Source organism: Macrobrachium rosenbergii, chromosome 55 (genome assembly GCF_040412425.1).
Source record: "Macrobrachium rosenbergii isolate ZJJX-2024 chromosome 55, ASM4041242v1, whole genome shotgun sequence".
NCBI classification, from domain to species: Eukaryota; Metazoa; Arthropoda; class Malacostraca; order Decapoda; family Palaemonidae; genus Macrobrachium; species Macrobrachium rosenbergii.
The window spans coordinates 12,089,923-12,102,692 of NC_089795.1; positions in this window are offsets into that span (position 1 = coordinate 12,089,923).

The following is a 12,770-nucleotide window of genomic DNA, read 5'->3' on the forward strand; positions in this document are numbered from 1 at the left end:
CACCGATAAGGAGAGAGTGAGTGGGCATCATGCAAGCACTGCCGTTCCCCCGCTAGTACTCTACCGAGGATGTGGCCAGAATCGCATAGTGTTGCAGCCAATTTGTGAGTCCACGCACCTGGAGAAGCTATCAATGAGTTCCCCATACAATCTTCTTTGTGTATAAGAGGCCAAGGCCTCGAAAAAGACTGGGGCACATCTTGAAGACATCCTGAGCTCACACCTGAGAGTGCGCCATCTCTCCTTGGGTCAGCCATCGCCCAAGTTCATGCATACATGCATACGAGCCACTCACCTGGGGATAGCGTCCGCACACCTTTGCGTGAACAGCTCTCCTACCCATGTCGGACCAATAGTGGAATGAAGAAATTTGTCGTCTTCTCCTCCATCTTCATTGTGTGCTGTTATCACCTCCTCCTCTTCTACCAAAGCTACCAAGCCAAGGAAGAAAAAGGGTGCCTCTCCCAACCGTAGAAGTATCATCGGGCTTCTGACAGCCAACCTTCTTCCATGGAGAAGGCTACGGATCTCCCACTAGCAGTACTACAGTTCTGCAACTCTTGATTGTCTATCAGTCATAGGCACAATTGCTGGCTCGGGGTTCCACGGACCCCAGTGCAGCGGTACCAGTCCTGTGAACCCTCCCAGATCTGGTAAGGGTTCCTGGTCTACAGACCTGGACACTACCAAGCAGAGAAAGTGAATTCAGAGCATGTGGCTGTTTCTCAACCCTTGCCCACTCCTGTACGGGAATGGTGCAACAGTCCCAGATTGGTGACATTGGCATACCGGTCTGCTTACCTAGGAAAGGTAAGTGGGGTTTCTCCATCCACTCTTCTGTAGAGACCTCTACTTCTAGGAAGACTGTAGCATGTCTTCAGGACGGACGGCCCCCTTCCGCATTTGCGTGAACAGGAGCGCTCTCCCAGACCCGTACAGCTGCTGACAACACAGTTTGACGACCGCTCATTACCTTACTCACCTGTAGGGGCTTGGCCTCCGCCAGGTATGACAAAGGTGCTAGGTATCTCTCACCGGTCCCCTCTATTTCTTGGGAGTTTTCCAGGAACAGGACACAACCAGTGTTCGGAACTCTAAACCTTCACTAGCCCATTCCTTCCTGACCAAGGAAGCTTATGCTCGGATTCGGTGTGCATACCTAACTGGGGGTATGCTCGAGTGGTAGAGACATTACTAGGGGACTCTGGCTGATGTTCGGAGATCGTCTGTTGGATATGGCAATTTACGATCTCCAGGAAGAAACTATGGCTCTCCCTGTGGGCTATTTGTCATCCATCGGAACTTTGAGGCCATGGAAAGAAACTCAAAGTCTTGATGGCCTTGCCATGGTCTAGATTTGCCAAGGGGATGTGAACCACCCCTCTCCACATGCTCCTGCCACAGGTTATCCTGTAACCCTCTTATCTGCTGCTCCTGCTACTCCTGCCTGTAGGGGGGATCAGCTGTCTGCGACCATCTTGAAAAGATATCTAGGAAGATGAAGTTGAGGAGGAGAAGTCGCAATCATCATCTGCTGCCACCCCTCACCTTCTTTGGATGCTCACCTAGGGAAGGCAGAGTGATCTCTCATTGGCTCACCCCAGTCTCGAGACTCGGGGGCTATGTCACATACCTCGCCGAAGTATTGCGATTCGGGAGCTCCAAGTTTTGCGTACTGGGAACCAGTTCTGGGAAGTCTTCTTCCGAGGCTGGTGCTGTGCGTGTCTCTTCCTGGGGTTTTTCTTCAGACATTCGGGTAGAGGAGGCTCCCATGGATTGTCCTGAACGTGATTCAGGAGCTTCAAGTCACTTTGGGTACTTGAGTTTCACCTAACATCTTGTACCCCAAACCAGTACTGGAGAGTCCGCTCCCCAGTCTGGTTCAGGCACAGTACGAGAGAAGGTGTTGAAGCATTCAGATGCTTCCTCACCTCCTACCGGTACTACTTCAAGTACTCAGCCAGGTTCACAACCACTTACTTCCGACTCGAGGGTTTGACCTCTTGGAGATGCAGTAAGTAGGTCCCCTTCTCAGTCTTCTTTTCCTAAGGAGGCTGCGGCCTCGAAGAAGACGGGAGTACGCCGTAAGGTGTAGGCATTGCTGAAGACCATATTGTTAGTACCTATTAGGATACGTATTTCTGAATACATATCAGTCTTTTGCTGGGGACAGGAGACGATTTCTCTACTTGGCAGGACTTGGCAGTCTTGTTCAAGTTTGAGAAGCTTGACTTCACACTCGAGCAGAACACTTAATGTCCTGTCATGCTGGTGTTTCAGTCCAGCCCCATATCAGTAGGTTCAGAGAAAAGTTCAGTTATTCCTGTCACTAAGGAATAGACAGCTCAACAGTAACAAGTCATCTTTGGTCTCCTCTTGCCCTTGGGGAGCCGGGCCCTCAGGAACATCTTCCCTTTGTTCTCTTCAGTGGAGGATTCAGGAATCCTTGTCTCTGATAAGGGACTCCCTATTTCTTTCCATTCCTCTGGAAGGGAAATGGATTGGGGAACTAGCCTGGTGTCTAGACGACATGAATTTCGTTGCAGTGTCTGCACAATCCCCCTCCTGTCATGCCCCTGTACGTCGACTGACGGAAGAGGCTCACACCTGGAAGACTGCTTCTTTCAGGTGAGCGGAACTGGTACGGCAAACATCTCCACACCAATACAGGCAGTCCCTGGTTTATGACGGCGTCTGGCTTACGATATTCCGAGGTTACGACGCTTTTCAAGTACATTCATCATGTTCCGGGGTTATCCAACGGAAGAAATATGGCTCCATAACTGCAGAATAATGAAAATTTTGAGTTTTTTTTATGAAAAACTCAATATAAATGCAGCTTACATCGTTTTCAGTACACCTAAGCAGTAAAAGTAAGGTTTTCTTAGGATTTTTTAAGATTTTCTACGATTTTTCGGTTTACGACGATTTTTGGTTTACGATGCGGCGTAAAAACGGAACCCCTGACGTAAACCGGGGACTGCCTGTATTCGAAACTCAGGACAGCTTCCTTAGCTTTTCCAGAGGTTCAGGATCTTGATAAGGTGCCCTGTAGTACGGATGAATGTCAGTACCCCCTTCACCGTGAGAGTAACTTCTGTCAACAAAAGGGGGTCGGGAAAGGATCTCCTCCAACTCAACAGGTTGACGATGCATGTGTACGAGTGGGCAGCTGCACACTCGGCAGAGCTGTTAAACAGGTAGATCCCGAGGAATTGGAACGTAATGGCGATTCACCTCATCACCAGTGTCAGGTGACATGAATTTGGCCCTCACACTTAGACACTGTGCAAGATTTCCCAATCTTTGAAGCCTCCCAATGATAGATCAACATATCAGAAGCTGTCACTGTACTTTTCCATTGTTCCACTTCCATGGTCATTGGTAGAAACATCTCCCAAAACCCATGGAACAATTTTCAAGCCTTGGGAGAGGCAAGGGGTCTCTCAGTTGCTGTACCCTGCCTATGGACTTGGGAACCATGGTACAGGGCTCTTCGGAACCCAGTGCTGTGAGAGCAACAGAGGCACAGGTCTCCTTGGACACCCATACCTCTGACAGCGGTCCCCAGAAGTCATCTTCCCTGGCCAGTGAAGAACCTTCCACCGGATCACGTAGTTTCTCGAAGCCCCTTGTATCGGTAGCAACTGTTGCATAGGGTTCCACAGAACTCTGTGCCACAATATTTACAGGTGCATGGATTCTGTGGATACGTGTGTCACCAGAGGTGCATAGTTCTCCCGGGCACCTTTGTCGCCAGAGGTGCATGGGGCTCCGATAAGACCCCCGTGTCACCATTTCTGGCCTCAGGAAAAGCCTTTTTCAAAGCAATGTTGCTGCACACACATTAATTCCAAAGGTCCAGAAGTCTGACAATTGAACATAAAATCATTCACACTTCTGTTCAGCACATCAGAGGCTGGTCTCTTTCCTTTGCTCTGATGTACCAAGAACGAGTCCCAGATGAGCCGAATTCCAGTCAGTTCAGACGCTTACTCAGAATCCTCATTCCAAGAAATAAGTCTCCATATTGTAAAGGACCGACGGTTTGTATATTGTGCAGGAACAAATGGCAGATTTTTAAAGTAATTTGTATTTTTCCTAACCATACAAACCTGAGGTCCATTACAAGTTATATGTCCACCTCAGCCACCCCTCATTCTGCTTCCTTGGCCAAAAGGTGTATACCGACAGGGTGGGTGGGACTCCCACCCGTAGTCGGTAGTTAACTACATACTCCATCACCTTGTTTTAAAGTTAAACGGCTGTTTTCCAGCTGCTCTGAAAGTAATTCCTATTGTAAAGGGCCTCAGGTTTGTATAGTTACGAAAAATACAAATTACTTAAAAAATTTGTCTTTTTGAACTCCCAGTTCAAGTAGGCTGAGTGGTCCCTCAGAAGGACGTGTGCAGAGTTTCAGAAGTGTCTGGTAAAGCGTCAGGAAGAACCTTTGGTAGTGATGGTTCTCAGGGAAGGATACTTTGTACCTTTTCAACCCCTATCAACTTCTGATATCCTTCTCCCCACATCTTCACACACAGAGAATCGGTCAGTTGTTATGCAATGAGGCCATTGAGCCATGGGCATTTCCAGCCTCAGCCAGTTTGCTTGGCTGGACATTGTTTCTCTGGCCACACTAACCCACCGTCCTCATTCAATGTGGTAGTCAGCCAACTTTAACAGTGGAAACCCAACCAGCATCCCCACATCTTAATTGGTGGTCATGAAGAATTCTGACACCTGGTGACAAGCAGGTGATTACAGAGACGGTCGTAGTGTGTTAGCCATGCGTTAATTTTTAAAAATTTTTGTATGCCGATCACACCTAATGGTGCAATGCTGTAAGCTAACTTTAACAGTAGGTCAGTATCCATATAATTAATTATATCATGAAAATTATCATTTTATACCCTATTTATTTCTTATGTGTTTTATATGCTTATAAACAATATAGAATAGAGTATATGCTTATAAACAATACGGAATACATTAAAATACTGGACTGTACACTTAATGAAAACCAAACTGTACAATACTGTTTGCTGAATAAATGTATAAAAAATTAACAATGAAATTCTCTCACTCTCCCCAACTTGTTGGCGTTGCTGGAACTGTTTACATGGGCCAAACTTGAAAAATCTCTCTTTTTTTTTATTAAGGCTAATCCTTACAGAGAAAATGTGCAAATGCACAGCATCATGATGCATACATGTATGTATATGCACATTTATACACACACGTACGTCAACACGTGCTGATTTGATACTGAAAGTAGCTACTGTCTTGTACTGCATTTTGTTACCTCCACATTAAAAATCTAATAAATATCTCATTCAAATCTTATTAAAGATGTACTGTATTACAGCATTATTGTTATTTCTTTGGTGTGGCATAAAAATTTACTAGGGCTTAGCCTCTCATATATTATTGGTTGAAACAACTTTTAAATCTGTATTGCACCATGTTTACTGTAAATACTGATTGATACAATTATATTAAGTACATTCCATGAAAGGTTATTAACTTTATCGTGTACTGGCCCAAGTGAGAGAGAGATGCAAAACTGCAATTGACATTACCTTTGAAGGCTAGAAAGAAAGATTACACCTCACATTTGCCTCAGTTGATAACAAGAGCTTTTAAACCTGCGGAGCGAAGGGAGAGAGCCATACAGATATGTACAGTAGTTTTTAAATGGTTGCAACTGAATGAGCAGCAAACAAGATCTAAATGCAATACCTAATCGTTTTGCTGTCTCTGACTCATATGCGTACGGAGTAACTGTTGCCCCCAACACATTCTAATTTAACGGTTAGGACGCCTTGAAGTACTTTGCTATGCCGTTCAATTTACATTGTTCAAAGTTCAGTTGATTTGTTGATTACTGTACATGTAAATTACTCTTGTGCAACCAATTATATCAATACTGTACTGTAGTATCTGGTTATTACCTTTCTATTGCATTGTGCGTGATCACACGATTGCAAGTTAATGTCCCATAATAAAATGTGATTGATATAATTGTGTTTAACATTAAACATATTGCATTAATTGGGAGCCTTGATGGCCAGGTCAATTAGAGCAGCAGCTCGGACTTCTTAGAGGTCTGCGTCGCGGGTTCAAATCCACGGCCGACCGGTCAGAGAGGCAGACACTTGGCTATCCGTGTAGACACTTAGGGATTATGTATATAATCAACGGATAGGTTTGCTTGAAGCAAATGGGTGTTACAGACTTATACACATACAAACAAAAGCCACTCCAACATCTTCTAAAAACATAATGTCTCGACTGCCGACCCAACCGTGTAACAACTCCTCGCTGCTGGGAGAAAGGGCGCTGGTGACTGGTACAATACTTGTACATACGCTACCAGGGTCTAAGCGATGACAGGCAGGGCAGCCGATTAAGACTACAGTCTACCCCAAAGCCAAGTCAAAGCCCTTCACAAGAAGGCATCGTGCTTACCCCGTTCAAATGGGAAAACAAGCACGTTAAAAGAAGATATTGCATTAAATGTTTACCCAAGGTTTCAACCAATGTTATATGATTGCCTAAGTTGAAGGTGGTTATAAGGGGTTTTGATCAAGGAAGGATGCGTTAAGTTTTGCATGCCATACCGTATAAATAGCAATACAGTAACACACGGAAAGGGAGAGGCAAGCAAACACACAGCAAGTGTGTATTGTAATTGACTTCAGTACGGTGCATATGTGTACTTAAACACACAAACATGGTGTATATACATACACGTGCAAAGAGAGACACTGATAAGTAAGAAAAGTTTCGATGCAACATGACTGGGCAGTTTATACTAAACTGTTATTTTGTAATGTGTTCAAGTTTTTCAGTTCACTGGTATTGCAACTTGAGAAAAACCCATTACTTAATATATAAAATGATTTTGTTCATAAATTCACTGTAACTTTTAGAGTTATCCATCAGCGGACAGAAATGGAAAAGAGTGAGAATGAGGGGACGAACACATGCAGCCAACGAGAGATCGAAACTTCTACGACATAGTCATGACACTCAGCCGCTCAAAGTAATAAAAGAAGTGACGTGTAATGACATTTTTGCTTTTTAGCCAATAACAGTCGTGGAAACTCCCGAAGAGATAAAGCTTTGCCCAGCCCTCCCCACTCAGCTCTCCTGGCCCTCCCACCCCACAAGCACACAGTTGCAAAAGCTCCCGTGCAGACAAGGTCCCTCCCCATTAAGCACCCTCCCCCAAGTGCTTACCCGAGCCTACCACCTTCACAGTACCCCTTTCTTAGCGTGCTATATTAATGTTAACAATTAATGTTGCATTTTTCAGCCCGTGCAGTGTTGCCAACTGTACAGGAGGCTTTTTATTCATTTTTATTTGTAAATATATTTTATATACTGTATATATTGGGGTGCTCCAGTCCTTGCAAATGTGGATTAAGGAGGGGGTTACTTATGCGTTAGGAATGTGAGAAAGCATTTGCCTATAAAAATAATCTTAGGGTACATCCACACTACACCTTGTCGAAGACGTATCACAAACTGGTTAAAACAAGTTAACAACTGTAAGTCAAGAATGAATCTGTGGTAAATGCCAAACAATGAAATATAAAGTAATTAAAAACCTGTACGGCTTCCAGAAGCAATAGGAGTCTTGTAGGAGAGTTTAACATAGTAGGAAGTCTGTCTTCACAAAAAAAAGGATCACAATGCCAGCCTTCACCAAATACAGGCAAAATATAAACTGCCATCAACACCATTACAACACAAGGTCCTTTCTTGGACATTTATTTCGTAAGTCCTCACTTGGTCCATTAACTAAAGAAGCCACTGACTGTTATGCATGTCTTGTATGTAAGCCCTAGCGATGCAATGTATCTTACGTGCCTGATCAGTGCAGGAAGTAAGCGTGTGTGTCTGATATGCGAGAACTAGAGACCTTATTTAACTCTTTAGCATGGGAGGTCTTGTATTGTCAACTTGACCGGTTGTCAGTGTTACCATGTACAGTATGGGAGTCCCCAGTTTACGACGGTCTCGACGTACGTCGATCTGATCTTACGATGCTAAGAATTCTTCGCTTTCATTTTTATATTTTTTTTAATGTTAAGTACTGTTTTTATTGCCAATTATCATTTTTATAATTTCATCTGGTTTATCAAGATTGCGTATATTGTCATTTTTATAATTTTATCTCGTGTATCTAGATTGTGTGAGTTGAAATAAAGAATACAGTATTATTATTACTTTTATTATTAATAAGATCCGAATTAAGACAGTCACTGCCTCAGGAACGGATCTTCGTCGTAAATTGAGGACTGCCTCTATTGCATATGTTTCTCGTGTACTATCGAATAGCATTCGAATGACCGCACAGCATGTGATGAGCTAACATGCTCCTGTGTTTTGTATCAAACCAATTGTATTTTTGTACACTTATTTTATATAAGTAACTTACCAAATAATTACATAGCTATAGTTTCTACTTTAGGCGGCAGTTCAAAATTCAAAATTTGCAGTAGCACTCTTTTTCTGTTTTGGGTGTAGGTACACTGCCGCCCCCACTTTCGGGGAAGAATAGGTACAGCGTAGCTAAAGAGCTCAATTCGTTTCTGCCGGCTAGTGATCTAACACTAGTCATTAGCAGCTCTTGATTCATTTTTGCGGGATGGTCTGAGATCGCCTTTTGGTGAAGTACTCTTTGCTTATGGTAGTGCAGCTATTTAGCTTAGCTAGAATTCTGGAATATGTTTTCGATTGTGACTTTCCTGATTGGACTTTTGACTTATTATGTCTGACTCTAGTTTGTCCAGCATTAGGTATTGCAGCAAAGGCTGCAAAACTAGACTCACTTCTGCAAAATATGACTAGCATACCGTATGTAGTTCTTGCAGGGAGCAAATTTGCTCTCCTGAACTTAATTGTGAGGAATGTAAGGACTGGGATAAGGGGAAATGGAAGACTTTACAGACACACTTAGGTAAGTTACAGCGTGACCGACTGAGGAAAGCTACAGCTAGGGCTGAAGCTAAGGCTTCCGCTAGTACAGGTCATTCCCCAGGAGTTGATATTGCTGTTCTGACTATCCCCTCAACACCTGTGACAGCTTTTTCTCGCAGTTCCAGTCTTCCAGCTTCTCCTGTCTCTCCATTACCTAGCTCTCATTCTGCCGAACCCAATGCCATTGCCAGCATAGAAGCATGGGTAGATCAAAAATTTAATTTATTTGTGAATACTGTTTCCCAGATTGGGAATTCTGTGAGGGGTCCTAATGAACAAATTTAGTGCAGTGTCAGTGGAGGGGGTGGCTGTTCGTCCCACCGATGCGATGCTCCCAGACCAAGGTCTCTGCTAAACTCCCCTTGCTCACCTGGGAGGAAGCAAGCTGGCAGTCCAAGGGAGGTCGGGGGCGGGTTTGCCCACAAGCAGTTGTCGCCTCATCCGAGCCTGTTGCCCACCAATCCCAGGCTGTGGAGGAACGCCATTGGAAAGGCGTCTGAATGGACGTACATGCCCTATCATCAAGTGATTCAGATTCTCCCGCATCCAAGAAGCGCAGTGGGCGTTTTGCGAAAGTTTCTAGGCCGTTGAAAAGGCTGGGCGCTTCCTTGGAAACAGATTCACCCCCGTCTCGTAAGCAACCTGTAGAGAGGGAACGTAGCCCTCTCCCTTCATCTAGATTTTGGGAGTCGCCAGCGAGAGATTCCCACACCCATTCAGTTGCGAAAGTGCGTTCCGACCCCAAAAGAGTGTTTGCCAGTCCAGCTCATCGGTGCAGAGATGTAACAACTTAGGTCTCCTAACTTAAGTCTCCTAACTTAGGTCTCTTAACTAAGGTCTCCTAACGAAGGTCTCCTAACTTAGGTCTCTTAACTAAGGTCTCCTAACAACTTAGGTCTCTTAACTTAGGTCTCCTAACTCAAGTCTCCTAACAACTTAGGCCTCTTAACTTAGGTCCCTTAACAACTTGGGTATCCTAACAACTTAGGTCTCTTAACTTACGTCTCCTGACTTGACAAATGGAAATTACGCTGAAATAACCATCACATTTTCAAACGTTGCCAGCTGCCTTCGGGGGACCAGTGGGCACATTGGAAGGATTCGCAACAGTGACAATATGGGGCAGTTTCTTAGTTGCATGTGAGAACAATCGTTTGCCGATTGTTCCGTTGGTAGATTGTTGCCTCCTTCCCTATTTGTGCTTTTTCTTTGTTGGGGGAGTTGACGTCTGTCGCCTTGTCTTCGACAGCGTCAGTCAGGTTCAGAGAGTCAGGTCCAGGGCAGCAGCAAGTCATTCCAGCCCAATTGCTTGTTTTTATTTTGAACCTGATGGTCTCTGAAAGACGAGACCATTACATTGCAGAATGATGGTTTTTTGAAAGTGGAGAACTGAAGTGTTTGTCGATCTGTCAACAAGATCTCTTGACCCTTAGTTGGTTTGTTGGCCATAACGCCGACTAGATTGTTGGCGACATGTTGACAACAGCAGGCCCTAGCCTCGAGGAGCTTACCTCATTGGATGGTTCAGCCACTACATCTACAGAGTAAACCCCGTAGGGGGTTGCTGCCATTAGTGCGCCTCACGCGGTGCACTGCAGGCGTTACATAAGGTTCTGTGCAGCGTCCCTCGCATGGCCCTTAGCTGCAACCCCTTGCATTTCTTTTACTGTACCTCCATTCATATTCTCTTCCATTGTACTGTCCACCCTCTCCTAACAATTGTTTCATGGTGGAACTTGCTTTGAGGTTTTCCTCCTGTTACACTTTTTAAAACCTTATTACTATCAATTTCCCTTTCAGCGCTGAATGGCCTCATAGGTTCCAGCGCATGGCCTTTGGCCTAAATCCTACATTCTATTCTGTTCTGTTCTATTCTGCGGGGTAAATGACCCTTGTGCGATTGCAAAAACGTTCAACGGACTTCAGCGGGCCTAAACCAGGATCCCCCATAGGGGGCAAGGCTTTGAATCTTGTATCATGAAAAGCTTCTCGACCCATCATTTTTAATAGTTGTTCATATGGCTGCAAGTATGGTTGAGAGGCAAGGCTTGTATAGAACGAGAGCAACTGATACGAAAAGGATTCTTTGTGGCAGCCTTCCCTTATCAGAAATGGTTGCTGACATCACATTCCAACTGACGAGACAGATGTATTTTGGTTATTAAAATACTTTCTAACCATCGTTTCCTTTTAGGTAGCTTTGAAATTGATCCATTCGGGTAAGACCCATGTTAGTGTGTTTGTTTGTTTAAGATCCCTGTTTGCAGTTGAAGTATGTTTGGAATGTTTTGTTTCTGTCCACACCAGGATTTATTCTGGTGAGGATGGGGACGTCGTGTGTTCTAGGTCACTGAGATGAGCATGCAACCTTTGGAATGTGTGTTCATTACGTTCATACCATCTTCTTCTCCTTTCAGGTAATTAGGAATCGGTATTCCTACTTGTTTTACTGTACAGGTTTGATGATGAATTTAAATTAATTTAAATTATATTTATCCTTCGTGCAATTCTAAAAATGCAAATATGCAATTGCAAAACGTTTTTGACAGGATTCAGGCCGTCTGAAGACACGGGTCTCTCTCCCGGTGTTTTTTCCTTCATTGCTTGGCGACGGCCGTCTAAAAGGAGCCTAACAATAATGTAGTCATTCGTTAACAGTTCAGTGTCAAGTTTTATTTCTTAATTGTTCTTAGATGTATGGATGGAAAATGTCATTTGTTTTGGTACGATGAATATCTCCGAATCCGATGGTGCAAAACTCGGGGAAAAAATAAATTACGTTCCTGTTCTCGAAACTGTGGGCAATATAGAAGAAAATAAATTATGAAAATATGATCTGTCGCTCATTTAGCACGCACACTACCACCATCAGTGTTCTCCAACTACAGTGGTCCCCTTTCCCCAAAATATGTGGCCAAAAAGAGTCGCGACTTTTCAATGGACCATGAAATATTAAAACCCCAGTTTCTTTAGACTGAATTCCTCTGGACTAGATATCGCCTCTACAAAAAAAAAAAAAACTTACCAAAAGCTTACAATCAAAATTCTGGGGATCAAAAACGAAAGCATCAGGATTTTCAAAGCTAAAAAGCAAAGCCAGCATGACCAGTGAGGACCCTTTAGGAGCATTAAGAATCAAAATTACTAAACAAAAAATTGGGGTCGTGATAAAGGTTCTAACAAAAAAAAAAACACTATCTCTTATGAAACAAAATATGATTACCAACGCTTCAATTTCAGTTCTCTACGACGCCAAAAAAATGGGTCGCAAATTCAGTTGCACAGAGAAAGAGAAGCCTCGCAGCACATCACAGAGAATGATTCAAGATCTTGCGGGACAGAACAGCCATTGTGCAATTATTGCATCTGAAAATTCCAATTTTTTTTTACTTAATAGTTTGTTAATTTATCTGTTTTTATGGTAAATGATCTTATCTTTCTATATTCCCCATTACCTTCTGCTACCTCTTTTTCGAACGAACACCTTAATTTTCTCTGGAAGCTTCTGGAATTTCAAGTCAGTGGCCCTTAGGTGGGCTTGTTCTATATGAATAGGGTTCTTCATCTGAATAATAATAAAGAATATGGACATACATAGCACTACCTTATGATATTACTTGGAAATACTTTCCCACCTACGGAAGGCTTTACTAAATCCGGGTCAATTGCAAACTCTTGCCTGGAAAGAGGAGAAGATGGTATGAACCTAATGAACACACATTCCGAAGGTTGCATGCACATCTCAGTGATCTAGAGCACAAGATGTCCCAATTCCCACCGGA